General features: G+C 40.1%; 1 protein-coding gene across 11 annotated transcripts in view; it reads left to right on the top strand.

The window, feature by feature from the left end:
• Nucleotides 1-24,186, top strand: part of Phf21a (PHD finger protein 21A) — a 180,390-nt gene that overhangs the window by 10,709 nt on the left and 145,495 nt on the right. For 10 of the 11 annotated variants that reach the window (XM_055600423.1, XM_055600450.1, XM_055600433.1 and 7 more), the window contains 2 exons: nt 20,021-20,061; nt 21,563-21,674. The gene's annotated coding sequence lies outside the window, so the exon portion shown is untranslated. Of the gene's footprint in view, nt 1-13,627; nt 13,779-20,020; nt 20,062-21,562; nt 21,675-24,186 lie in introns of all 11 variants that reach the window. The other variant, XM_055600391.1, reaches the window with a different exon arrangement.

Below are 24,186 nucleotides of genomic sequence, written 5' to 3'. Positions count from 1 at the left end.
CTATCTATCTATCTATCTATCTATCTATCTATCTATCTATCTATCTAATGTTGTATGGGTGAGTGCCAGCATGTGTACCTGTGTGTACCACATGCCTGCATGGTGTGTGCCTGGAGCTCAGGGAGGCAATGTGTCTGTTGGAGCTGGAGTAGGCATACGTGAGTTGTCTGAGTGAGTGCTGGGAACTGAACATGAGATCTGTGCAAGAGCACCCAGTGCTCTTAACCACTGAGCCACCTGTCCAGTCCCACTAGACAAGTTTTTGTGAGAGACATTCTTGCTGTGTAGCCCTGGCTTCCTGGAGCTTCTTAAGTACTGGGATTATTGGCGTATACCACTGTCCCTAGTTCTGTGGAGTTTCTTTTGTTTTTAGACACGATTGATAGCTTGTGCTTGATAGTAAATACACTGACTTATCTGTGTATACCCTGTAATGTAGACATGAGAAATGTAGCAACAGGTTGGAATGTTTTAAATTCAGCCATTGTGTTGGAAAAAATGTTTTCATGTGTTAATGCTGAGGGCACGTCAATGTATGTTGCTGGGTTATCTTTTCATATTTATCACTGCGTATGTGTATGTAGCACTAGTAAGATTTCACGCAGAAATATCTTGGTGAGTCTTAATTCTCACAAATACTTGACTTGTGGTTCTATTTTAGAGGTATGGAAGTAGGCGTTTTCCTGAAGTCAGGTGGATGGCAAATGCTGCAGCTTGCATTCAGTCCGCCATTTCATCCCTGAGCCCCTGTTTTGAAGTATGTAGAATGTTGTCCAAACTATGTGCTTCCCATTGAAACTTAGGAAAAAGAGGTTCTAAAGAAGTTTGTAATGTACTGAAATGGCCCCTACAGCTCTGGGTCATTTTGAGACTTGTGGTGATTGTGTTCTGTTGACTGCATAGGGAGCTCAGGATGGAGGGAAGCTCGGTATGGGCCAGTGCCTGTCTCATGGTTGAGCAGGGTGCCTCAAGTGGCATGGATGTGGCCTAACATCTATGAAGGTTGCCAGTAGACACTTTAGTATGGGACACTTTACAACTTTTCTTGGTACATACAGATTGTTTGCATTTATGATTTTAATCTTTATGTGACTTGTGGACATTTTAGAGCAGTAGTTAAGTGTCCTTTCTCTGAAGAGATACTATGAAAGCAGCCTCGGTTACAAAAGTCATTAGAGCAACATGCACGTAAAGAGTAGAAGCTAAAGTTTTCCTAGTTTCCATCCTGCTTTTGCTTTTTGTGTATTTGCATATGTGTATGTGTCACACATCTAAGAATGAGTGAATTATAGAGCAATATACTTCTGAAGTTTCCTTCTTTCAGAAAGGTGGCTGTATAAAGACCTGCTTGTTTTTGAAAATAAGGTTCATGTAGAGAGTGGGAAAGGGCTTAGAAGAGGAGAAATGGGTAAGGCTTAAATGTTTGATTATAAACCTAATGTCCCAGTACTGACTGTTCCCCATGGGACAAAAAGTATCCCAAGGGCTTTATTTGCAGCCACCATTACTTTTAAAACATTTCTAAAAACTCAGCTTAAAGTGACAATATTGTTTTCTGACTGTATTTAGGAGACACTACATGAAAATTAAACTTTATAATTTATTCTGGAAGCCACTTACAAAGATAGCAGTTGTATTTTTAGATGAACCTTTCAATTTTGTTCTTTTCAAAGTGGTAGTCTCTTTTCAAGCATTCACTCCTTCCTTGCAAAGTAGAATTTTAAACCAAGTTCAGTAGTATTGTAAATAATGACCCTCTTTAGCTTAGTGGGCAGAGAGATGCTTCCTGGGAATTTGTCTTGTGCTTATGTTTGTATTTGAGTAGTGTTGGCCAGCCCCACCCTGTCACCTGTGCCTACTTCTCTGCCACCAAATGCCATGCTCATGATGCCACTGATCTTTTAAGGATTTATTTTAAAAGGTGAATTAGTGTTTTGGCCCTGGTTTGAGTGTCTTAACTTGTTGCTAAGGTTATTTGTCATAATTCATCTTAATAATTTTTAAATTGAGCATGTTATTACATAGCTAATAAAAAGTTTTTTGTTATAGTAGTTTAAAAAAGGAGCCTTGTATCCCTAAAGATCTTGATCTTAAGTGCTTTATGCTGCTTTAGACCCCCAGCTGGGGAAGTGCTGAAGCCTTACCTGGAGACTGGGGTATGACAGGTGCCAGGGTTTTGATGAGCCAAGTTAAGAGGGTTTCTCTCTGGTAGCATTCATAAGTACACTTTCATTTTGAGTGGCTTGGACCACGCCTGAGAGAATATTTTCTTCTTCCTCATAATAGTCTTATAAGTGAAGAGCTCAGGAAATCGCACTGGTGGCGAGACCGAGGCAAACACAAGGACGGCAGAGCCTAATTTCCTAATACTTTAAATGCTGTTCTTGGCCTTCTTGACCCGTGGTCTCCACCCCTTTTAAAAACAGGGTTCCCAGCATATGTATAATAATCAGACTGGTATTTTCTATCTTCTGTTAAACATACAGGCAAGTTGAAATTTTAAAAGGCTGAGATTTAAAATGCAATTTTGGGGGAGGGGGCGTTCTGGGAGCACACACCTACTTGGATACTACTGCTCTGCCCAGGCCATTTTTTCTGCAAAGGAGGTGTAGCCATGGGGACAGCTGGAGGGCAGTTGGTAAAAGGTGTGGGGCTTTTAAATTGGAGTGATCTTTTGCAGCTCTTTAGTTTTAAAGAATCAGCCTTTCTTTCCTGTGAGAAGCTGAAACATTGAGAGTGAAGGCCTTGAGAGGTGAGCTTAAAAGGCAGAAATACAAGACTTATTTGTTTTCATCCAGGGGAGGAAAAGGCGCTCTCCCCTGCTAGTTCCCAATCCCATAGAAATGGCAGTGCCTTTTTCCTGTTGTTGTTAGGCAGTTTATAGAACGCAGGAAAGCTTGGTAAGCGTCTTCTCTGTGCCTGATATGACGTAACATTGTAGAGTATGCGGCATGCATGTTAAGTACAAGTGGTTGTATCTGGCTCGTTGCTGCCGCATTTTTGAGGATGTCTTAGGAAGCAATTATCAAGAGCTAGGGTGGATAACGTGCAAATCATTGAAATCGGTGTTTCACCAGGACCAAACTTTGTAACTTGAATGATTCTGTTCAGGGTTTGTTTACTTCTTTCCCCACCCCCAACACTTCGGAGCAGAATTCTTTTTCTGAAAGGAACAGATGCTGTTAACTTATCAGGACTTGATACTAAAAAGCCTACAAAAATCTCTGTGCTTTATTTTCTTTATTTAATCTATATGCAAGGCATATTGTAATTATTGCTCTTAGGAGGTTTTAAGCTCATGGTGCCTTACCACCCTTGTTGTGCTCAGGAGACAGATTAGGAATGCCAATTTCACAACTTGGTGTAAAGAAATGATGACCACTGAAATAAAACAGTTCAGATGAAAAGCAAAGCAGATAGAAACGTACAATGGAAATGTCTTTTAGTAAAATGTTAGCATGCTGTACTTGGAGCAGATGCCACATTAATTCAAAAGAGAGCCCAGAAAATGTGGCAACTTTACGATGTCAATGGAGGGAGCTGCAATGGCTCCTGTCTGCACTATATGAAGTTCTCCGTGCCTCTTGTCCCGTCTTGTGCTGCTCTGCTATTTTCTGTAGGTATTAAGTATTAATATACAAATTCTAAATTCATGCTATGGATTTTATTTGTGTAGTTAAATGCATTGTCATGCATTTAGGTATTAGGGTAAGGAGCCCAATAACTTACAGTACAGCAGTAATGGTTTTTTTTTTTTTTTTTTGGATATGCGTATCAAGATATTTAGAATCTGAGGCAAAAAATTGACCTTTCCCTGCCCCCTTCCAGTCACTTTCATCATAAACTTTTCTAAGAATTGAGTCTTTCAGAGAGGCCTAGTGCGTTTCAGATGTAGGATTTGGATAAGTTACAGAATTATGAGATTTTTTGCATTTTTTTCTCATTTAAATTTATAGTTATCATTGGACATTTGTTAAGATTTTTAAGTAGTGTAGACTCATTCCTTCTGAGTTTTTATTTTATGGTGTTTGGGAAGGAAAAAGAGTGATAGAAGAATACTGTACTCACTCAGATGATCCTAGAATGACATTTCATTCTGTAGAGGCTGGCCCTGGGGTGTTTTGCCTGTTTCTCGCAGGGATGGATAGCGCGGGTCTGAGTGTGGAGTGTGGTGGGCTGGGGCCTTTAACCAGAGGCACGGTGCGCGAGTCCCCAGCAGTGCCGTGATCTGTTCACCAGGGATGTGCCCGTGTGCCTGTTCAGAAGTTTGCCGCACATGCTTACAAAGCGCTAACACCTTTCAATTAATCTTTCAGTTCATCCACACATAATTTGCTCATTTGGTGACAAGTTAAAAGTCTTGTTTTTGTGTAATTTTAGAGCAGCTTTTCAGCATGGCAGCAGAGCGCAGTGGTTAAGAGCCTTGACGCCTGAGCCAGTATGCAGTAGGCATGAACCTTGGCTTTTTTTATGTATGAGCTTTCACCATGGCCAGTTCACTTCTGCTGCACCTTCACCTGCAAAGTGCGCGTAGGTAATAGTCATCTTCTGAGGTTGGAAGACTAAGTGAGTGAACTGGACACTAGGGGAGTGCTAGGTTGGTCCAGTAAATGCTAGGTAGTGCTTTACTGTTGAGCTCTGCCTTTTTCTTCTCCCTTCCCACAACTAAGACAGATGTTACCCATTGGGAAAGGAGCCTGGACCTTGTGGCTTGCCCTGTTGGAATTTCAGTACAACCACTTAAAAGTTGAATGCACAATTTTGGATGAACTGTTTCAGCTGTCTTTCATAAGATGTGTCTGGTACATGCCACATCTGGACGCTTGGACTGGTCAAGTGGACGGAAGTTTGTCTCTGGTACAGGGGTAGTGATAGCTACCTCCTCTACAAGTCAGGTGAAGAAAGAATGAGGGCATCTCAATACACTCAGTAAAGGAGATGCATTATTGTTGTTAAAAGTTCATGGCAACAGCATAAATATGGAACGGTTTAGCTGGGAAACAGGAGCGCCCTCCTCACCCCCAAATGCTATTTTGGAAAAAGGATACATCATAGAAAGTATATCTAATAGTTCTTATTTATGAATACTCCTGGGAGAAATAGCAAATACATGGGAGTATGTTAATTTTTAACTGAATCTTTTAAAAAATATTTCAGAGTAGTTTATTAAAACTGGTAGTGCTATAAGCCTCTCCTCCGCCCCTAGCAACCAGAGACCAGCAGTAAGATCTCAGTGGAGTTTACAGTGGGCCCCTCAGCATCACTTAGCATCAAGCCGGGAGTAGACTATTCCAAGGTACTAATCAGCCAGTCAGTCTGTTGGCGCTGACCAGTTATGTATTCAGCCCTTAATGTACGCTCAGGGGTAAGACCTGACAGGAACAGCTGTGGAGCCCCAGCGATGTGAAAGGCTACACAAGTGCTTTCTCGGAGTGACAGGCATGGTCTATTTGCTTTCCCATTTGGGCATTTGCCTTTGTGAGTTCTCCTTTCATCTGGTATCTGGTCTTATACTACTTGTTATGTTGTTTGTTTGTTTGTTTGTCTGTTTTTTTCCCTACAACTGACATAAGCTACCTGTGCCAAACCTAGCAATAGTCTGAGAATGGGTTCGTCATCAGAAAAGCCATAGTGACTTTAGAATTAAGGGTTTTAATTTTTTTGGTGAAGAATTGAGTTTTTACTATATTATTAGAACGTTTGTATGTCTTTCTTCTTCTTTTCTCTCCTCCTAGTAATTGAAGAAGGGGAAAAGATTAAGTATGTAACAGATTTTTATTTCATTGACTGCTGATTTGTATCTGAAACATTTGTGATGTTTAATCCCTCAGGGATTCAGCAAGTGTGTAGTATTGGTAATAGCTTACACAGACACCTGAGTACATGTCTATTGTGCTTGCAAGCATTAGAGTTAAAGTAACCTAACAGCATCCGTTATTGTTCTGTTCTCATTACCCAGCTGTACCATCTGATGAGGCCTGGTAGGTGAGTCAGTGTGTTTACTATATTTTATTTTGTCTGTATTCCTAAAACATTGTTTTTGCTTTCTGAATAGAAATTCCAAGTTTATTCTAACAAAGTGCTATACTTTTGTCCAACAGATATTTAAAAAATTCAGCAGTATTATATATAGAAGGTAGTTTCTTTCATTAAAAAAAATTACAGCATCACTTTACAGTAAATAGGTAAAGTTTTATAGCTTTAAATTAGCATAAAATAATTCTTTAAATTCTTATTTAGTGTGTATCTGTGTACAAATGTGTGTGCATCATGCATGCTTGCATGCTATAACATGTAGAGGTCAGGGGACAGTTTGGGAGAGTCACTTCTTTTCTTCTACCATGTGGGTTCTAGGGATTGAACTCAAATCTGCAGGCCTGGTAGCAAGCCTTAACCTCTGGGCCATCTCACCATCCCTGTTTGTTTTGGGAGGGGTGGCTGGGCTAGCACCCAGGCATGGTACCTGCTAGGTACGTGCTCTACCACTGAACCACATTCAGGTGGTGTTTCGAGTCTTTGAAGAGAAAACTCAAGGTCTCATGCTAATGCTCTCCCACTGCGCTGCACCCCCAGCCTCAGTATGTTTTATTTCAGCCACATGCAGGATGTATGAAAGTTGTTTCATATGGTTGAGTGAAAATTGGAATATTTTAGAAGTGAACTTCATTTTAATAAATATACAGGTTAGAAATAGACTGTAAACGTGGTTGATGTTGTCAGAAGTTTTTCTTTGTTTAATTTGCAGAGAGTGGTGCTTCGTGTGTGTGTGGAGCACCTACTCTGGCTCTACCAGATCCTGTCCAATAGCAAGGAGGAGCTTGGTTGCCTGTACTCCTCACAGTGTTTCTGTGCTTTCTTCTCTACCTATTTCCTTTGGGCTTCCATTGTCTTTGTATGCCCTCCCATGTTACTGAACCTCCAAAGCCATCACTATAAAATACTGTTGTTATTGCTGGTTTTTTTTAAGCAGAGAGCCATTATCACAACCTTAAAGCTTTAGCGTTTGTAAAACTCCATTCCCCAATTTCTAGCTCTCAACAGGGCTTTGGATAAGTAACTTAAAATTACTGGCAAAGTAACTGAGTATTGGTGAATCATTCTAAGGCTGAAAAAGGGAGAGAATAGAAAAAGACCTTAAAGCAGGGTGTGGTGACACATGCCTTTACTCCTAGTCCTGCCGACACTGGGAGGCAGAAGCAGGAGATCTCTGTGATTTAGAGGCCAGCCTGGTCTACATAGAGCTTTTCAGGGCAGCCAGAGCTACCTCATGCAGAGACCCTGTCTCAAAAAACAAACAAACCCAGAACAGAAATAAAAGGTCTTTTACCTCAGAATTTGCTGTTTCTGGTAGGGGCTACGTAACTAAGACTTTCATGAATTAGATTGCTCTCTGTAGTGCTAGGGACCTAACAGAAGTAGAAAGGAGACATTTTATATTACTGATTTTACAAGTATTTTAACTTATTGATATAGAAATTAGAATTGTTTGGTTTATAAAATGCAAAATAGATTTATGTTAAAATATATTGGTAACTTACGGTTCTTTAGTTGATAGTTGTCAAGTAGCAGCCAGTAGTTTTTTACTTTTTAAAATTAATTAATTATTTTTGAGACAGGGTTTCTCTTGGCTGTCCTGGACCAGCTTTGTAGACCAGGCTGGCCTCGAACTCACAGAAATTCACCTGCCTTCACCTCCCTGAGTTCTGTACAGGCTTGCACCACCACCTGGCTAGCCAGACTTTCTTAATTAAAATTTTAGATTAACATATAAAGTATACCAAGCTTTTCTTCTGTTACTAAAACAAAAACAAACAAACAAAAACAAAAACAAAAAAAACTTTTGAGAGAAACCCCTTAACTTTACAGTATTAGAAAACTTACAGAAGTTTAAAATCGTATAAAAATCGAGTGAATAACGTAAAAAAAAAAAAAATCCCCTTATACCTATTAGCCATCTTCAACAGTCACCGTAGTTTTACCAGTCTTTATAGTGTGTATAGGAAAAGGACCAAGGAGATGGCTTAGCTGGTAAGACCCTTGCCACCAAGCCTGGTGACATGTGTTTTGCTGTGTGAACCCACACCTGCAGTTTGTCCTCTAGCTTCCACATGTACACTGCTGTGTTTTGGACACCTCCCCCCAGTCCCACATAAATGTAAAACACAAATTAAAGAAATACTGTACTCAGGCTGGAGAGACAGCTCAGAGGTTAAGAGCACTGTCTGCTCTTCCAAAGGACCCGGGTTCAATTCCCAGTACCTCTATGACAGCTCACAACTGTCTGTAACCCCAGTTCCAAGAGATTTGACACCTTCACACTGATACACATAAAATAAAGAAAAATTAAAAAAAAATACTGTACTAAGAAAGAAATGTTTCCCAAACATGTAGTACACATGCGTGCTTTGGTATTCTCTAAGGAAGACTGTGTGAGAGAGTGCGGTTAAGTCCAGGGTTGGGATCCCTTCTGTGGTAGGCCTGCTCCTAGCTGCCTTTCAGTTACAAAGATGGTTAAGCCACCGCTACCTTAATGAAGGGCCATTTCTGCTGAAAAAGTTTTAACTTTTCTTACCCTTTTCATCTTTTGAAAAATCTTCAATTTTCTTATTTTTTATTTTTTTTGAGACAGGTTTTCTCTCTGTTGCCCTGGCTGCCCTGCAATTCTAGACCAGGCTGACCTTGAACTCGCAGAGATCCACCTTCCTCTACCTAGGCAGTGCTGGGACCTAAAGCCTTGTGCTACCACGCCCAGCAGTTATTCAGAATTCTTTAACTTTTTTCTTCACTTTTGAGATAAGTTGTCTTTTAGTTTAGGGCGACCTCAGACTGGATATGTGTGGGATGATCACCGTGACCTGGAATTCTTGATGTATGCCAGGTTGGCCTTGGTCTGTCTGCCTCTGCCTGTAGAGTGCTGGGATTAAAGGTGTGTGTACCACCAGGCCCAACCGTGTGTGATCTTGCCTCCACATCCTGAGTGTTGAGGTTGCTGGCATGCACTGTCATGCCAGCTCATGTGGTACTGGCCTTTGAAGCAGGTCTTTCTGCATGCTGAGCAAGCTCTTTACCAAACGAGCTATGTCCCAGGCATTTAGACATTTTGAAAATTAACTTTGAGTTTACTCTCACAGATTGTACCTTATTTTATGTACATTTGGCTGTCTGTGACTTTTGTATTTGACACCTGTAATCATTAGTTTTAGCATGTGTAGTATACTCAATGACGGAGTGGTAAGTCACTCAGTCTTCACACTTCCTCATGAGTAATCTGTTTGTATTCAGACTGATTTTGTATTGAGGCATTCCTGTTATAACTTGTAGAGTAGTTTGCTGATGCAGGAGTTTGGACTGTCTATTGACCTTAGACTGGGTACTAGTGATGGGAAGCTCAGTTATTTGCCCCCTGTCTTCTCCTCTCAGGAACAGTAAGTTTCACATGTGCCTGCATTGTGGGACCCATTTATTACTAGTCAGTAAAGGTGATGCTAGCCGTACTGAATTTCTTTCGTTTTATTAGTTTAAATTAGACCCAGAGGGGTAATTATTCCACCCCAATGCATGAAGAAGTCTAGTCAGTGCAAGTTGTGCACTGAAACCCCCGTGTATGGGAAATGCATCTTTAATGTTATGATGTTGTTTGGCATATTTGGTTTAGTGCAAGGAGCGTACTTACTTAACAGGACCTTTAATAAGCTCCCTCTACACCAACGATATACTTTTAAAATTATACTTAAGGAGACTTTGTACTATTCCCCAGTAGAGTTCATCTAGAGCAGTAAAAACCTTCTCCAATAAAACTTATTCCTTTAACCGGTATTCATTTAAGTGGGTTTCTCTGTACTTGGTTTCCATGGAAATAGCGAACAGCTAACGTTATTTATAAGGTGGAAGTAAAATAGGGTGCCTAATGGGACCCCATGCTGCTCTGATGAAGAGACTTAGGAAAAAAATCCATACTCATGGGATTTTTTTTTTTTTTTTTAACAAGGTTAATGGAAGCCCTTATTTCAGTCTTCGGTAACAGAACATATTTTTGGTTTTAAAGGCTAGCATTACCATCAAGCAAACAACGTCTTTTGAGGTCTGTATTGCTTTCACTTTCAAGTTTTAGGACTGCTAGGCAGGGTGGAAGCTGCCTGCTTCACACTCCTGTTTGTTGGTGGTTTTGTTTCAAAAGTTAAGAGTCCTAACATGTTATAATAGTTTAAATTTCTCATTAGCACATCTCAGAGTACAGAGTAGATGTTCATTAGTACAGCAGTGATGGTAAAGAATCGATATGTTGACTACATGAGGTTTTTAGATGTAAAACACATGGGAACCAGTTTTAGTCTTTAGGCCTGAGTCAGGACTCTGTGTATTGCTCAGCTCAGTTGGTGAAAAGATTCTGATTTTCTTTGGAGTCTGACACAGGGGAGATTTTTCTTTTCTTTTCTTTTCTTCCGGAGACAGGCTTTTTCTGTATAGTTCTGGTTGTCCTGGAACTCGATTTGTAGATCAGGCTGGTCTCAAAGTCACAGAGATCCCCCTGCCTCTGCCTTCCAAGTGCTGGGATTAAAGGCATGCAACACCACACCCAGCTCACAGGGAAGATCTTAATGTCTTTCTTTTTTAGAAAGTGGATTGTTGCCAGTGCCTATTAGCTAAAATAAATGTCTGATCTTTTAATCTTGGAATTAGATTTGGGAAAAGCCTAGTTTTTTTTCACCACTAGTTCAATAAGGTCTGCTCTTAGTTTGGGATGCCTGTACCAAAGCCTTGGCTTTCTAAAGCCCCATCAGCTGAGAGAGTATCATTCCCTTTTCATTCCCTTTGTGTTTATGTTTGCAGAGGGAGGAGAGAGGTGAGAGGAGAGAGAGCAAGAAAGAGGAACAGAGACTAATATTTCCATAGCCTGAAAGGCACCTGATAATTTTGCATCATGGGGAGGTGAGCAGTACTGCATGAGAGGGAGGCATGGTAGCTCTCAGTGAGGTTAAGGTTAGTGTTTTATTTAGTTCATTTGGCTGTCCTTGGCAGCTTGTGACTTTATCCGTATGTCTGGGAGGCTCTGAAATGATTTTTTTTTTTTTTTTAGCTATAAGGACTACAGGATTTCTTTATGTTTAAAAGCAGGGTTGTAGTATACCTGGGGCTCCTGCAGGGAAGAGTTCTCGTTTTGTTGTGTGCCTGTTTCTTTGGATAAGTTTCTCACTGTATTTGAGTTTATTGTGCCTTAATTAAAAAACAAAAACAAAACCCTAGGTTGCTTAAGCCTGTCCAGTTTATTTTCATGTTATTTGCTTCATACCTAGCAAGTCACAGGGCCTTCTCTGCATATTCATATTACCTTGTAACTTTCCCTTGTGTCAGGCTTTTTTCTCCTTCAAATATAGCCTCTCCTTCCTCTTCTTTCTTTTCTTGTTTTCTTTCTTTCTTTTTTAAATCTAGTGTTTATCAGTGACCTTCCTTAGTGGTTTTTATTTGAATTGTCGTTGTACTTTAGAGACATAGGAATTTGGGTCTCTTTCCCCATTTCTGAGAGAAAAACTCCCAGGAGTTACAGTTAGTGTGTTAGCAGGGCCTCTATGATGCAGAGCTGGGCATTCATCCTCCTCCTTAGTGCTTATGGTCTGTGCTCCAAACTCCCATTAGTGTTAATAGGAGGCACTTGCTTAAATCCCTGTACACCAAGATAAGCCCAGGCTCTTTTATAATGCCGTGTAGATAACTTTCTTGTTTTTGTTGATGACGGCAAGAGTTTTGGGCTTGAGGTTAACTGACTATTATGACTGAGTTTGAGTTGTCTTGGGATAATGGAATGAATTACTGAGTGATCTGTAATTAAGTTCTTATGATTAGACTCAAAACATTTATAGCTTGTGAGCTGTAGAAAATTTTGGTGGTTTTGTACTTTGTAGTATGAGGAAGACCTCTTTCGGTTTATTTCTTCTACTATTCAACCACAAAAACAAGTGATAATAACAGTTTCTGTGCGTACTGTAGGAGAGCTTGATAAAAGTCATCGTCATCACTAGTTTTTTACTGAGGAGCATTTCTACACTTACTCTCTGGCCTCTGAGGTTTTAGCCAGCTAGTCTGGGTCACACTTGGCAAGTATATTGAATTTGCTGTGCATTGCTCTAAGACACTGGTCAAGTATTAACACTGTCTACTATACCTTTCTGTGAAATGATTTTTAGGACTTCTATTTACATCTGTATAGTTTAATAGATTTATTTCTTAATTGAAAGTAGTGTGTCTGGAGTTTAGGCTGTACTTTGTCACCTGTTATCTTTGTGAATTTTTAGTCAGTCATGTGGATTTCTGAGACCGCTGTGCTGTGGAATGAAGGTGTGGCTTGGGCTCTGAAAGTGTTCCTTCTGGTTTTAGGCTATTTGAGGTTACAAAGGCCCAAGAGGCAGGGAAGTACTGTGATTTGGGCAGCGTTTTCCAACCTGGCTGTCCATCAGGTTCTTCTGGGGAACTAGGGGGAAAAAGCATAAGTATCTGGACTCTAAATGATATATTCTGAACCTAGAAGCTTTAGGTCAGCAAATCTATGTGTATTAGTTTATTTGCGCTTTTTTTTTTTTTTCCACAAGGTTATTTTCATCAATCATACAAATAATTTTCTATAATATCCCAGGGCAAACTGGTGAAATTTGGCAGTCCGATTAGTGTGTGTTGGGGGGTCCCGCCCCAGAGACCCGCGGGCCGGTGGCATCGGCGCGGAGTGCCCAGGTTCACGGTGCAGCTTGTGGCTCGCGTCCATCTTGCAGGTGGCTCCTTCTCCACATCGTGAGGGGATCTTGGAGATGACGGAGTGGGGTAGGGGAAATCTGCTAGGCTTTTAGGAAATTTCACTCCTCTTTTCCTGTTCAATGATCGGTCTCTTTGGTCGGTCTTGGCCTTAGGGAAGCTGGCGATTTCCCCCACGTCTGCCATGTCTGCCATTTTCTTAAAACCCGTAGAGTCTCCTCCCGAGCTCGCGCTGCTGGTGCTTCCACTCCCGTTGCTGCAGCAATAGACCTTATTTGTGCTTTTGATTTAAGATTGAGAAGTAATGTACAAGGCATCATTTGTTCATGTGTGTACACATCTATGTTTGGGCATGCGTGTGTGTGCACATGCCTGTGTACCTGTATGTGTTTATATTTCTATTAGGGACATAACGACATAGAGATTACAACATTAGGTAGTGTGTGGTTAAATTCTAAATTATGACCTCGGGCCTCGGGATGGAATTCAAAGGAGCTCAAAGGTGCAGCGTTTGCTTAGAATGTGAAAGGTCCTGTATTCTGTTCCTAGTACCACAAAAGAAAGAAAGAAAACAAAACAAAACAAAACAAAAAAACAATGAATGAGAAAGATAAGTATCCTGGAAGTTTAAAGAAAGAGCCACTAGGGAATACAATGGGAGGAATGTCAACCTGTGAGTCTTTATCTGGGCCCTAGTTTCTGAATGAGATTTGCAGAGTTAGTTAGAGGGTAAAAGAATATTCTTGGTTTAAGAAAGAACATGAGTAAAAGTTTGGGGAGAGAGACAATTATGATTACAATTTTAGTTATTTTTTTAAACATTTATTTATTTATTTATTTACTTACTTACTTACTTATTTATTTTGTATACAATGTATGCCTGCAGGCCAGAAGAAGTCAACAGATCTCACTGTAGATGGTTGTGAGCCGCCATGTGGTTGCTGGGAATTGAACTCAGGACCTCTGGAAGAGCAACAAGTGCTCTTAACCTCTAAGCCATCTCTCCAGCCCAGTTTTTAGTATTTTTGAAAGCTTTGGTAAGTTTCATAAATTTCACTTTGTGGGAGTGAGCTTTAACAACACGGGGAGGAAGCGAGTGTGCTGACTAGTGGGAAAACAAGTAGAGGAGCCTTGACAGAGCACAGCTTGGGATGGCTGAAATACAGTCAAGAAGCCAATAGTACCACTGAACCTTGGGCAGGTGGGAGGCTGGAGTAGCAGAGCCCAAGCCACTTAGTGCCTGTGGACCACTGTTAAAGGATATTAGTTTTCTTTCTGAGTTTTATGCCAAGCTGTTGAAGAATTTTGAGTTGAGTTGAAGGGTTCTGATCTGTTACGGATTTTGAAGAGCTTCTCTGCTTGTTCAGAGAAGAACTTGTAGCAGGGCCAGGGTAGAGGTGGGGAGACCAGTGAGGTCATTGCAGTAATCAAAGATACTGGTGAATTGGTTCAAGAAAGTAGTAGTGGAGCTGCGACAAATGGTAAGAGTCGGTAACATTCTGAAGGCAGAGGCAACCTAGGATATGAGGTCTGACAGGATTCCTGTTGACTTGCAGGCGTTTCTACTGGAAGAATGGGGTTGCCATTTTGGAGATGCTAGTGGCTGAAGAGGAGACTGGAGGTTAGGGACTCAGGAGTTTAACTTTGTTCCTGTGGAATTTAAGCTGTCTGTCGGGTGTTGAGGAATGGACACAGAGGGAGGGCCCATCAAATGGAATTTTGCTGCTTTTTTCATAACCATTTATCTGTGCTTATATTTATTTCAAACTTCAGTTGGAAGTTAAGAAGGGCAGACTGAAAACTTAAAGCTTAAAACTTGTATATAAAACTTAGTTTTGAATGACTGTCAGGTGTAGTGAGGAGAAGAAAAGACTGAGTCGTATAGGTGAGGTGACATTTTAAAGTATCTTTGAATAACAGTTGTCTGTGCTGTTCTAATCCATGATCAAAATTCTGATTGAACACAGGCTATAAACTTTTGAATACTATAATTGTTTATTGTTTAATGTAGGTTGGATGCAAAGCTCTTAGGTGCTTTACAAAAGGTCCTTAAAAAGTGGTTATTAATCATCTTTGATTTATTTATAATGTTTTAAATTTCATAACCCTGCCAGAAATCTGAATGACTTGTTTCTTTGCTTTGCTCTTATTATAGCTGCTACCTGTGAAATTCTATAGAGGGGAAGTCTTGAGTTTATGAAAAAAAAAAAAAAAAAAAAAAACAAAAAAAACCCTTGAAGTTATGTTAGCAAAATAATATTCATCTCTAAGTGCAAAATAATTGTTTTTACTCTAACTTGGGTATTTCGAATGTCTTTTGATTGACTTGTCTGAAACACTGTGTAACCCAGGTTTTACTGTGGCTCAGACCAGCCTGGAATTTGCTGTGTTCTCCAGCCTGTTTTTTGACCCAGAATCCTCCTGTCTCAGCTGCCTCCCAGTTGCTAAAGTTGCAGGCACATGGACAAGTCACTGTGTCCAGCTCTTGAGCATATTTTTCAATTAAAAAAATCCGTCTGTGAAATACTTAAGCAGATTTATTAATTAATATTTTGAAAGACCTCAGTTACAGGTGTGAAACATAGTGAGAGAATGACAGACTCTTTTTATCAGCCTGAGGTTAGGAAATAAAACTGCAGACTCAGGTACGTTCTGCACATGGATAGTGCAAAAAGTGCTGACTTACATGTCAGCCTTACGTTTTGCTGCTCAGCATATGTAATTGTAATATATATATAATATATATATAATTTAGAAATATTTACTTTTCTTTTTCTTTGCCATTTGGTAGTCAGCCGACAGTCAGTCTCCAGAGTAGACACTGGAAGCATTGGGGTGCAGACCTGAAGAATGTTAGTCTGAGAATAATCTGCTCCTCTTGGGTGTCTGGGTCTCCTTGAGGGTCTGGTTGACATTTGGACCTGCTTCACTGAAGCTACGTCTCCTGTAATGCGTGCAGAATCCACTGTCTGTTGGAGCTGAAGCCTGCTTGTGGGAATTCTAAAACTTGCCCTGAGTAGCTTACATGTGTTTTTCTTTAAAACTTTGCTAAAAGCATTTCTCCATGTTTGATGTTGCTCATTTCTTTCTTTCTTTTTAAAAAAGGATTTATTTATTTTTATTTTATGTGCATTGGTGTTTTGCATGTATGTCTGTGTGTCAGAACCCCTGGAATTGGAGTTACAGACAGTTGTGAGCTACAATGTGGGTGTTAGGAACTGAGCCTGGGTCCTCTGGAGGAGCAGCCAGTGCTCTTAACCTCTGGATGTTGCTCATTTCTTAGAAAAGCGAAGAAGTCCACCGTGCCTCAGAGCAAGTGATGTTGGGTGGGGAAGTGTGCGCAGGCACTAGTGTGCCCTCCTCCAGCCAGTGCTCTCCTTCCCACCATTGCCTTGCTTTCCTGTGGTTTCTGTAGTCCTTACAAGCGTTTTATAATCAGTGTCATGATCTTAGGCTTCATGGTTTTCACTTTATTAGCTGAGGATTGGCTCTGCTACTGAATTCTGAAGGAAATGCCTGGGCAGTAGATACACATGCATACATTGTACTGACTTTCTGTTGACTTCTGAAGAGTGTGTGTCATTATACTTTTCTTGATGTCGCATAGAAGTAAAATCCCATTCTTTCCTGGTCATGTTTTAGTGTCAGTGGATTTTATATATCCTGGATACATAAAATTCCATATATATATGAATTATATATGCCACAGTTATCTCTGATTCTGCAGCTTATGTATTCATTAAAAAAATACTACTTTTATGTATTTATACCTGTGGACATGGAAGCCAGAGGGTGATTTGCAGGAATCGTCCACAGAGTGAGTTTTTACCATGTGGCTTCCACAGTGTGAGTGAATCCTGTTGTCAGGCTTGGCTATAAGCACTTTGACCCACTGAGCTATTTTTTTGGCCTTCATGCATCACATGGTGTTTAATTTTCTTTCTTTCTATTTTTCTTTCTTCTTGTTTTTTTGAGACAGGATTTCTCTGTGTGTAGCCCTGGCTGTCCTGGACTCACTTTGTAGACCAGGCTGGCCCCAAACTCATAGAGATTGCCTGCCTCTGCCTGCAGAGTGCTGGGATCATTTTGTATTTGAAATGAACAAGTTCTTTAGTTAGGTCCAATTTATCAGTGTTTCTTTTTCTTTTCATTATATTTTAAAATGGTATTATCTTCTTGGTGAACAGTGTGGATAAAACACTTTTAGAAAGTCATCCATTTGACTAGTTAACACAGTGGGAGAGTGATGTATGAGGAGTTATCTAACAAGAGAGTTGAGATATGGGAAGAGGAGCCTGCAGCTCTCTCAGTCCATTGCTTCACTGTGTGCTCACTGTGTGCCTGGTACTGTTCTAGGCAGCCTTTGAGTGGAACTGTGGACCCTTCACGATAGTAACTGAAATGATAAGAACCTACTTCTATGGGCTTAATTATATTTTATTTGAAAGGATCTTAGAACCTGAGAAGCAATAATCATAAAAGCTATCATTAAAAGTCACAAAATTGAAGAAATGTTATTAAAAAACAACAACAACAACAAAAAATGACTGTATACCCAAATAGTTTTTAGTTGTTGAAGACACAAAGACAATGTAGAATGTAGAGGAGAAAAGTATTTAAAAGCTTGTTAAAGAATACAACAAACCAGGCATGGTGGCACAAGCCATTAGTCCCAGCAGTTGGGAGGCAGGGGCAGCCTGGGTCTACAAAGTGAGTCCAGGACAGCCAATGCTATACAGAGAAACCCTGTCTCAAAAAACCAAAAGCAAACCAAACCACAACAACAACAACAACAGAAAGGAGGGGACCCCTGGAAAGCTGGCTCAGAGGTTAAGAGCAATGGCTACTCTTCCAAAGGTCCTGAGTTCAGTTCCCAGCAACCACATGGTAGCTCGTAACCATCTGTATGAAATCTGGTGCCCTCTTCTGGTGCACGGACACACATGCAGGCAGAATGTTGTATAAATAATAAATAACTCTTAAAAAGAAAATACAACAAACAAGAATGAGGGGGAAAATGTGTTCTACAGCTTAAGACCTGTAACAAATAAAGATAGTCTCCATGAGAGTTCACTAGTACTCAAACAGCAGAAAACTCATCTCTCAACAGTCTTAGCATGCTTTTGGAATTTTTCCTGCATGTGGGTTATGCATGGAAAACAACTTGAAGAGACAGACTATTGCACACGTGAAACTGTTACTGTTAATTGCACCTGCTGATCCTAAATCCGTTTAGTAGGGGTTGGCTATGGCTCAAAACTTACCCTCTTTGGCAGAGGAAGTCATCTGAAGCAAGAAGACACATAGAGTCTAGTTTTTAGTAACTGCATTATTTTACAGATTTTTTGAATGATTTTTCTTATGTTTGGGAATTCATTCTAATTGTGATGATTAAAGTAGCTATTTAGATGGACTCCTGAGAACTTTGAAAAAGAACTGGAATTCAGAGAAAAAGGAGGAGCTGGGGAAAGTAGTATAGGCCTTTAATCTCAGGAGGCAGAGGCAGGTGGTCCTGAGTTCTAGCCAACTTCTAGCAAACATAGTGAGTTTCAGGACAGCCAGGGATATGCAGAGAGACCTTCTCTTAAATGAAAACAAAACAAACAAGAAAAAGGAAGAAGAAGAGGAGCAGGAAGAGGGGAGAATAGCCAAGTTAATTCCTTTTGGAAGTAAATATAGACTGCATGCATCAGGGGCCTTTAAATACCTTTATGCTTAACATGACTGTACATGGTTAACAACTTTCCATCTGAGAGACAGGGTCTTTGAAATACTTGAGGAAACGAGACACTTGGAGTAGCATAGGTCAGCAAACGTTTTGTTTTAGGCGTAGTGAGGACAGAGTGTGTTAGCTGGAGTTTAGACAGGCCAGTGCCCAAAGTGTTAAGGGCTCCATTTTAATTTTAGTTCCCTAATACTTGCTCAGGATACCAAAACTTTGATTTTTCTTCTGGCTTTATCACTGATTATAAATGTGGCATTGAAGAATCATTGTTTTTGTGGCTTACAGTCCCAAGCAGTGATATAAATTTAAGAATATAGATGAAAATTTGATTAAAATTCTGATTATATTATTTATTTGTACTTTAATATGTATTTATTTTATACAATATGTAATATTATGAACTAAAGCCTGTGTGAGGCAAATCAGTTTTCAAAGTTTATTACAAAAAGACCTTATTTATTTATTTATTTATTTATTTATTTATTTATTTACTATTTGGCTTTTTGAGACATGGCTTTCTATGTAACCTTGGTTGTCCTGGACTTACTTTGAAGAGCAGGCTGGAACTTACAGAGATATGCCTGTCTCAGCCTCCCTGAGTGTTGGGATTAAAGGTGTGTGCCATCATGCCCAGCTTGTTATTTTCTTTTTAATTTATTTTTATTTTTATGTACATCGATGCCCTGTCTATATGCATGTCTCTGGGAGAGTGCTGGATCCTGGAGTTACAGACAGCCATGAACTGCAGTGTGGGTGCTAGCAACTGAACTGAGGTCCTTCTGAAGAGCATTTAGTGCTCTCAACCACTGAGCCATCTCTACAGCCCCACAAAAGGGCCTTACACTATTCTTTATGCTTTATTGTAAAGAGATGGCAGTGGAGCCGTTTGAGCAAATAAAGTACATATGGGTCTTTATCAGTCTATAGAGTAGACACACAAGTGCACGTGCTGTATTTATTGCCGAGAGCAGTGCAAACAAGCATAAGTGTCAGGTCATAGCTACATAAAGTTGGCCGCTAACGCTGCAGGATTGAATAATTTTAGTCCCTCTTGTTGCTTTCCCAGTGTGGCCCTGAGCTCAGGTGTGTGACTCTATGGAAGGTGTGTGGAGGTGGTTCATCCTTGGTCATCACTCACTTTCCATGGGCTTTGTATGCTACCCAAAACACACACAGTATAAGTTGGTAACTGTTGGTTTCATTGGTGAGGTTTCCTGTTGACAGCTTGGTGATAGTAGTTAGTTTTTTGAGGAACTGAAGTTTCTGCTCTGATATTTCGCTCAGGATGTCTGCCCTTAGCACAGGGTCATCTATGCTTGTTTTCCAGGTCTTGAAATACTGTGTGAAAGCATAGATTTAACTGCTCTTACGTTCCTTTGCTCTAAAAAACTACTCATTTCTTCCTTGTTTACTGTTGGGTTTTAAAATTTGGAAATTGGTATGTGTTTAGGTTTTTTTTCCCTCCCTTTAAAGTCATAAATCTTTGAGTCTTTAGCTTTTGATGACATCAGAAATCTGTTTGTAGTTTTGACTCTGTTTTTTCTTCTGTTACAGGGGATTAGAGAGTTGAAGGAGAGCCAGTTCCCCCAAAATTGGTAAGTACTTTTACTAAGCAAGCACACTGATTTTATTTTAGCTGGACTTATTCAAATATTGATTTTTTTTGTAGATGACTTTTCCCCCTCCAAAAAAAGCATCCTCCTCCAAACAAGGCTTTGCTGTTTGCACTGAAAGTGAATTTTTAGCTTCACGTACCTGTATCTGAAATGCATTTGTATTTCTGACAACTCCGCTAAACTTGCATGCTCCTGAATTTGAACTCATTAAAACTTGAAGGCCCTGTTGCCAAAATGCCCTTGATATAGTAGTTATGCCTGAGAAGTCAAAGTCAGTTCAGGTCCCCATTATGTCCTGCGTTACTGCATTTACACTTGTGGTCTCCCTGTACAGGCTGTCTAGGCTACCTTGGCCATGAGACCTTCACCTTGGAGTTGGAGCCTCTTGATGTCTTGTTCTTATACTTCAAGTCTGAGATTATGTTTTTAGTGTGCTTTGCTTTTTTTTTTTTTTAATAATTTTTAAAAGGAGAGAGAGAGGCAAATACTTTTTTTTTTTTTTGGTTTTCGGAGACAAGAATTTTCTGTGTAGCCCTAGCTGTCCTGGAACTCGCTCTGTAGACCAGGCTGACCTTAAATTCAGAGATTCTCCTGCCTCTGCCTCCCAATTGCTGGGATCAAAGGCATGCACTACCACCACCCAGCATTCCATAGACTTTTTAATAGCTAACAAATTATTGTACTTATTCAGTTTTTGGATATCTTAATTTAAGATCCTAGATTTCACTGGGTGATCTGATGAACTAAGCACTTGGCAGATACTAACTTTATTTATTTGGAGTGCATGTGCTATGAAACAAATTCAAGCTACAATTGTGTAATTCTCTAATGTAAGGCTGCTTTGAAAAAAAAATCCTATCCCCAAATAGTAGTGAACTCTGTGGGTTGAATAGATAGAGCAGATTTTTGGTTTGGGTTTTATTTTTTTGAGACAGGGTCTCATTCTGTAGCCTTGGCTGGCCATATAGACTATAAACTGGCCTTGAAAACACAGAGATCTGCCTATTCTGAGTGCTGAGATTAAAGGCGTGGAGCACTACCATGCCCAGCAGATTTTTGGTTTTGTGGTCCTTCTTAATATCCCTCTGGGTTTTGAACATAAAAGGGAGACTCTTGAACCAACGAACCTTGGATTTTGCTACCATTTAATTTTATTGATTTTTCTCTCATGGAACCTCGTAAAGTAACAGTCAAGATCCTTTACCTTATGGTGTGGTAGAATCATGGAATCTGTTCTGCATAGCAGCTTTTTTTTTTGTTGTTGTTGTTGTTGTTGTTTTTTCCCACATCCCTGACAGGTTGTTACTTACTCAAGTGCACACTAAGTGCTGTGTTTGAAAATGTAGGCCCTTGTTTCTTAATGAATATGCTTTGAGAAACGCTGTCCTACAGAGCCTGAGGCTGCGGGGGAAAGGCTCTGTGGTCAAATAATTTGGGAAATTTTGCATTGAACAAAGTCAAACAGTTCTCTTTACTGCAGGACTTCTCAGAACCTTTAATGTGCTAATGTGCATTGTGGATATCCATGATGGGGATATGATATGCAGCATTCTTGAATACTTCTAATGACAGGGAGCCCACTACCTCATAAGGTAAGCTCTAGTCCTTAGTTCATTTCTAGATTGATCTGAAGTCTGTCCCCTGACTCTGCTGGGTCACCTTCCGGTGTTACCATGTTTGTGGGATATATTTGTAAGCTCTGCCTTCGCTTGCCTGAACCCCCAAATCATTCAGTTACTTTTTAGTAAATGTGGCAGCCAGTTCTAAAACCTGAGACACTTCATCACTCTGCTTTTGTATAGCACCCTCCAACCTTCATTTCCAGTTTCTATAAAGTTTGAATTTTACCTCAGTGTCCCCAGTGTTGGGTGTGGTTAGGGTTTTAATATACATGCTTTCCCTACTAAAGGAATGACATGGAAGAGTGGGAGTATGCAGGCAGCCTGTGTCCCAGTGGCTGGGTTTGATTATACCCTGGAATGAGCCTGATGGTGAGGAAGAGGCACAGCCTCTGAGAAGAATGTTTTGGGGAATTCCTAACCTGACCCAGAATCCACAAGAGCCCTGTGTTGCAGAGCTCTGAGCTCTGAATGTAGTCTTTAGAAAAATGACCTGTTCTCTTTCCTGTAAACCCACACAGAGATAATTTAACAGATAAGAAACATCATTTGTTAATTAGTAAACAATAGTAACTAATTTAATAGTTTGGAAACACCCAATTATCTATGGCAGTTTTGTCAATAGCTGACATACCCAGTTGAGTCCAAGAATAGGCAGCCTCCAAAGTCAGGGTTATTGGGGGTTTTTGTTTTTGTTTTAAAGATTTATTTGTTTGTTTGTTTATTTATTTATTACGTATATAGTGTTGTGCCTGGAGGCTAGAAGAGGGCACCAGATCTCATTATAGATGGTCGTGAGCCACCATGTGGTTGCTGGAATTGGAACTTAGGACTTCTGGAAGAGCAACCAGTGCTCTTAACCTCTGAGCCATCTCTCCAGCCTTGGTTGTCAGGTTTATATTTTGTTGACTTGTGGAGTGTCAGCAAAGAAATACTGCTGTGAAAACAAGTGAGAATATTTTCAGAATAAGAAGGAAAAATTAAATTTCTTAATATTATTTTTGATTCATATTAATAATACTTAAAACTTTCAACAGGTGCTATTAAAAGGCCTCTTTTAGCATGATGGTAATTTCAGCACTATTGGTTAATCATCAAAGGTATTTTAAATACATAGTAAGAAATTGAAGCCTAGTATTTTAGTTTTGGAACCTGATAAAAGGATATATAGATCTGTATCTGCTTTTTCCTATTTAAAATAGTAACTCTCTCAAAAAACGTCAGTGAATGTAGATCAGAAACAGAGACGTTTGTATGTGCAAGAAATGCATGTTTGTAGAGAGCAGATACCTTTTAGGGACAGTTTGGGAGCACACTGTGTCATGAACTTATTAAAGTAACAATTTGTTGACCTGTCAGAGTTGGATGGGACAGAAATTCTTGTCAGTTTTGTAGCAAAGTATTTCTTAGCAATGAAAGGGGAGAGAACCTCCCTACAGGTCACAGCAGAAGGGCCTGGAGTTTGTGTGGCCTCACACACAACTGTTGAGAGCAGTAACAGTCCAGTCCTTAGAGAATGCGAGGTGTTTTTAGTGTTTTATTTTATATTTTTAGATTCATTTTTGTTATTTTGGGTGTATGAGTGTTTTGTGTGCATGTACATCTGTGCACCAGATGCAGGAGCCACATCTGGGACCTACTCTCAGCCACTGAGCACCTCTTCAGCCAGAGGATTTGAGACGTTTTATTCAAAGTTTAAGCATGAAGAAGTATGCCAGTAGCTCAGAACTTGATGGTTTGCAAAAGGCTTTTGTGAGATCCTCACTTGATTTAAACCTCATAACAGTCCTGCTCAGGTGACATGCGCCCCATTTTCCCGGAGGATAAGATTGGCCACAATGAACGAATGGATTTGTTTGTTCTGTGGGAGGCAATAATGTTCTTTCTTCATCATCCAGCTACCCCTTTTTGGGTGAGATCTGATTATTGTTCTGTTTGACCCATTATGACTCTCTCTCTCTCTCTCTCTCTCTCTCTCTTTCTATCTGTGAATGTGTGTGTTTGAGACAATGCCTCTTATAGCCCACGTTGGCCTTGAACTCACAATGTAGCTAAGGATAACCTTGAACTCCTGATCCTTTTGCCTTCACCTCCAAAGTATTATTATTATAGGATTATAGACCGTACCCTGAGCGATGGAGGTATGTGGGGATGCTGGATAGAAAGTGTCTATCTGTTACTGTCTTGTGAGTCTGTTTATAGTCACCTTTCTGTAACTGATTTGTTTTACACACGCATGCTCAACTTATTAGGAATAGGTAAAATATAATAAATTATCTCCTACCTTTTGGGGGCTGACGAGATGGCTTAGTAGGTAAAGGCACTTGCCACCATGCCTGAGGACCTGTTTGATCCCCAGAACCCACTTGGTGAAAAGAAAGAGCCAACTTTAAATTGTCCTCTGACTGACATACACGTGTGTGCCATGTGTGCCCCACCAGAAAATCGACGTTATTTAAAATGTTTGAGAAGTACTGCCTTTTGT

This window comes from Psammomys obesus, unplaced genomic scaffold, assembly GCF_907164565.1.
Source record: "Psammomys obesus unplaced genomic scaffold, mPsaObe1.curated_primary_1811, whole genome shotgun sequence".
Taxonomy (NCBI): Eukaryota; Metazoa; Chordata; class Mammalia; order Rodentia; family Muridae; genus Psammomys; species Psammomys obesus.
The sequence above is the reverse complement of the archived record's forward strand: the minus strand, read 5'-3'. Positions and strand labels throughout refer to the sequence as shown.